Genomic DNA, 5,326 nt, shown 5'->3' on the forward strand with positions numbered 1-5,326 from the left:
TAGTATTAAAACGGACTAATAAAACTATATCCATCATACGCTTACGCTGGCATTACTCTAAGCAATGCTATTACTATTAAACTACATGCATACGCTTAAACTGGCTTAACTCTAAGCAGTACTAACAAAAACAAGCTACACTTGCGAAACGGAACTTAAAATTTAAAATAAGTTGATCGCATGGTTGTCACGCATCGTGTTCTGTGATTGGTCAAAGGCAAAGCGTTCTCTGATTGGTCTGGACTGACGAAGCGGCGGTGAAAAGGATATCTGTGATTGGTTAAAAAAGGCCCATATGCGAAATAGATTACATTTTGGAAATATGCCTCCGGTCACATAACGCTTCATTATACGATGTAGCTGCAGCGCGTTTAGTCAGCATGCCATCCACCATTTTGTTTAGTCATGTTCCACCATTTTGCGCACTGTAGGCTAACGTTTCAACGTTGCGCAGTTATTTCCGGCTAGATCAGGGGTTCTTAACCAGGGGTGCACGCAGTGCCGGATTAAGGGTCTGCTGGCCTGTAGGCACATTTTATAAGTGGCCTGAAAATCAGGTTTTATATATTCTACACGATATTTACTATACTATACACAATTTTATCTACATATATGATTGTTTTTCAAGCAAAAACGAATGGGTCCCCACACGCGTGTTTATGCGGATTTAAGGTGGCTGTACACAGACTGCGTATTCCGTCAACGTGCGTAAACGCATGCGAAAACGGTCCGTAATCTGACGTGCGTAAAGGGACCGAATTTACGTTCCGAATGTGGCTGCGTTCGGTGGTATACACAGGATCCGAACGATGCGATGTTTCGCTTGAATGCGTCCTACTCCAAATCAGTTGTTTGGCTGTTCAAAGCAGGAACACTGCTAATTTCTTGCATTTGGGTTATCACCGTGGTGGTGAGATTTTAATATCGCTGAACTCGAACACACCGACCAAAAAATGCAATTTAAAATGTTTACAATCGACATTATCCAACCTATCCTTCGCACTTGCTGATGTCAAACCTTGCTCAAATAAGACAGCAGTGAAATAACATCGCTAGTGGAAAACAAATGTCACAAAATATTCGTATTTTTTTTCTAAAATACACTTTTGAAGCAGACAAAACAAAAAGTACAAACATACAGTGCACATGAGCAATATGTTTAACTGGTAAAACCAGGAATGAACAAACACTAAAAGGATTTTTTTGTGTATTTACAGAATGCTTCATACTTCTAAAGAATTTTATGTGCTTTTAAAAACCCTCCTGTTCCCTCTTTCGATTGCCTCAAGCTTTTTCCTATTTTGGAATGATAAAAGGCAATCCCAGCATCAGTAGGTGGTTTCTTATAATTTGGCAATGTGCTGGTTGTTGCCTGCAGGTCTCCTACAAATAACAAAAACATAAATGCAAAAAAAAAAAATTTTTTCTCTACAGTACTCTGAAAGAATATTGTTTGAGTCCATGCCTTACAAATGTAACACATATTGTGGTTTATTACAAATATGGAGCATAAATCATTTAATTTACATACCTGTGGTGTTGTGTACTAATCTTAAACCATTGGTTTTTCTGTCTTTTTATATAGGTGTCGCATATGTCACCATTCTTATACATTTTTCCTGGAGAAAAAAGTAACAGGCAGGAGTCACGTATACTTCACAAAATGTACATTTGATAAGCAGAATAAACCCTCCCCAATGTACAATAAAAAGATGTCAAAACAATTTGTGGTAGAAACCACAAAATATCTATCACCATTAAAAATGTATCCACATTGTAATAAAAATTAGTTAAATTACCTGTTAAACCAATCTCTGCTGAAGTTGAATTACAGGCATTTATAAGGTAGATTTCTCTCCAAAGCAGTTTTCTCTCTAACTAGTTTTTCTTGTTAAACTTGATTTCTTTAGTTGATATTGGTCAATCAAAGGATTCTACAAATGAACATATCATTATAACGTAAAGTGCATAATTCACAAATTGTTGCAGAAACATCAACCAGTACTTAAGTGTATGTAAACAACAACTATGGACTTATGATTTCATAAGCAACATCCTAAATATTAATACAACATAGTTTCGAATTTCTAAACCCTGATGGCATATTTGCAGTTTACTTTTTCTGAAATTTTGCAATCAACGACATTAACTGCCAGAACTGAGTTATGAACTGACTCTTTCCTGACCCCTTTGTTTCCCGGAAAGCTATTGTTACTTACATTATTAGCTTTTTGTATCCCGCTGTTGTTTTGCATTCCATTCGAGTTCGAAGCCTGTCTTTTTGCCGATTTAATAATAAAACCTTGCATATTACTTCATTTCTATTTATTATTAGAAACAAGAGGGCTTCAAGTCTTGTGATTTGATCAAAATAATAGATACTAATCAACCAATCTAGAAATATCTCTCAGTTTTGCACTATCACTACACCGAAAATCGCATGCGTACGTCCGAAAAAATAGAACATGTTCTATTTGTTCGGATGGCCTTGCGTTAACGTCCGTTTTCGGACAAAACGCATGGTTCGCATTCTGTGTATACACGTCGACGGAAGGCGACGGACCGAAATTTACGCGCGTATACGCATGACGGACGAAAACGGATCCTGTGTACAGCCACCTTTACGGTAAACAAATGTTGCGGTTATTTTTAGATTCTTAAGGACAAATTTTTCACAAAGCATTAAATTAACTTTAAAGGTTTTAAATGTGTTGCCTACAAGTTGACCTTTAGTGACCCGTGGTTAGGCGACGGCCAAGCTGACAATGAGAATTTAAAGACCATTTATCGCGGCGTTCGAAAAAGTTAAGTTTATTTTTTCATATTTATGTTGATCAACGACGTTTTGCCTGACATAAACGAAACCGAAGTACGTTTATCGAGTTTAAATTACGTCTTACGTGTAAAACCTTTGCCAAAACTGAAAATGCGTGTGATAACTCAATAAAACGACACAGCATTGCTGCACAAAAAAAACAGCTGATTTTCTATCACCCAAACGACTGTCTCGTAAAACGTTTGTCTGGACGTCAAGCTGTGCACTCCCGCTCTGCCGCCTTAATCGTTCGTGGAAGGGGACCCATAATTATCAGTGTTGCCAAATACCGTGCAAAAACTTGGTTATATGCCTAACTAAATTACAACTTTGCGCGTTTTGCGATTGAAAACGCGTTAACTAGTTTTCGGAGGTCAATCTTACGGACTAGATCACTTTCAATACACAAACTAATTATTTTGAAAACATGAGTAAATTTCTAATGATTTTAAAGTGGCCTGGATTTTTGACTGGCCTGTAGGCACGTGCCTACTTTGCCTAATGGTTAATCCGGCACTGGGTGCACGCACCCCCAAGGGGTGCGAGAACTGTTCCTAGAGGGTGCGGGGATGCTGAATCATTAGGGTTGGTTAGGTCTATTCTATTTAAGCAATTACAGAAGGGGGAGCGACAATTGGTTGGTGATTTGAAAGGGGGTGCGACACTTGGTTGGTGATTTGAAAGGGGTGCAGCAAGGAAAAAAGGTTAAGAACCACTGGGCTAGATGATCGTTCAGTGCAGTTGTGTCGCTATGTGTTCTTTCACGAAGCGAAATATACTGAACTCAAATGAAGCCTTCTTTGTTACATTACGACCAATTCGAAAATATACAAACTGTGTAACTATAGGGCATGGTGTATTCAAAGTTTTAAATAATCGTGTCAATAAATCAGGTATTTGCTAAGTAATAAATACTGAACAGTTAAATTGTACTAAATTAAAACACTATACACAGATCTTTTTTATAAGTTTAATGGCGAATCTAACGGCCCAAATAGACGTCAAAAGTGACATGCTTTTATTTAAACGTTTCAGCAAATGCTCATGCCATCATCATTAATTTAAATTAAATCAAATACAAATAAAAGGTGCGAAAAAATGTTTGAATAAAGCATGTGGCTTATTTTGTCTATTTGGACCCTCATATTCGTACGAAAATGCAATATAAAGTCAATGACACACACATAAAATCTTAACAAATGCAAATTAGAGAAAATACAGAAAAGTTGTAGCTTTTAAAGCAGTTTCAGTGCCACTTTTGGGCCAGTTTGGAATTATTATAAACGAAATTCAAGTTCTGGCCCCAGTTTCAGACCCATATGTACTGATATTAAGAATACAAAAGTAACAAAAAAAGTTCTATCACACAAATCCCAATTAGAAGTTTGGTTTGTACAAATATTATTTAGGTTTAGACCAGGGGTGGGCAACCTGCGGCCTAAAGGCCACATGCGGCCTTTTGGGGCACAAAGTGCGGCCTTCGGAGTCAAAATACATTTTTAGGATGTTAATACTACTGACTGCAACAGGCGCAGAAAAACTAGAGCCTATGGTCCCATAGTGCTGCACGCAGCGATTTCCATAGAACTACCGAAAGCCCAAAGTTCTACAATCTTAATTGTGTTGCAAAGGAAAATTGTTTGCGCATAATCGACTGTCTTAAACTCGTCTGTGATGTCACAAGGTGTTCTTAGATCATTGATATTTGTAAACAAGCGAGTTTCTAGGTTAAATAAATCCTGAATGTTGTAGTGAAGGTGAAAATGCAGTCAGGAATTTTATTTAGCTTCGACAATAAGTCCTACAACACTACGAGGGAATAACAAAACGACCATTCTGCAAGTCAAAACGTTAAACACCACTGTCATTGGCCCGGGAAATAGTCTATGCCAGTGGTTCTCAACCGCCGGTCCCGGTCCGCGTCAACCTTCCTGCCGGTCCGCCAAATAGCCTATATTACAATTTTGTATCTCAATTGCAAAATCCAAGATGTTGAAGGCAGAGAAATCGTGTTGAAGTCTACGCTCTATTTCCTTGCAGAAAATTCCAAACAGACAGCAGCAAACTTCTCATTGAATTTTTCATACTTCTTTTGAATTGCATATTTTTGTCGTGATTACATTTTGGGTTGATCGGTCCGCAAAATTTCACCGGTCCGCAAAATTTGATTGGAAAGTTAACCGGTCCGCAAACTTCAAGGTTTAGAACCACTGGTCTATGCGGCCTGATGAGTGTCGATAAACTGTTTGGTGGCCTTACATACAAAAAGGTTCCCCACCCCTGGTTTAGACTGTAACGATATAAATCAGCACAGCAGTTGCCTAAAACAACATTGCCATTTTGTAAATGAACACCCAGCTGAATTACGTATTACGCGTTTGGCACACTTAGATAGAGCGCCATCGTTCCGGGATAAGCTACGTTACTGTATTGATCCGGTTTGAATGAATCACCTGCATTGTGTTACGGGGCTTGCGGTGTTTACGGCTGTATGTCTTAATTGGGCCACAG

At 38.3% G+C, this 5,326-nt stretch overlaps 1 long non-coding RNA gene across 1 annotated transcript; it reads right to left on the minus strand.

The window, feature by feature from the left end:
- Nucleotides 1-890: 890 nt before the first annotated feature.
- On the minus strand, nucleotides 891-2,630 carry LOC145233256 (uncharacterized). Its single transcript, XR_013861051.1, has 4 exons — nucleotides 2,220-2,630; nucleotides 1,800-1,934; nucleotides 1,532-1,619; nucleotides 891-1,383 (listed from the first exon to the last, which is right to left on the minus strand). It is a non-coding gene; the product is annotated as an uncharacterized LOC145233256 (long non-coding RNA).
- Nucleotides 2,631-5,326: the final 2,696 nt, after the last annotated feature.

This window comes from Phallusia mammillata, chromosome 6 (assembly GCF_965637545.1).
Source record: "Phallusia mammillata chromosome 6, kaPhaMamm4.hap1.1, whole genome shotgun sequence".
Taxonomy (NCBI): Eukaryota; Metazoa; Chordata; class Ascidiacea; order Phlebobranchia; family Ascidiidae; genus Phallusia; species Phallusia mammillata.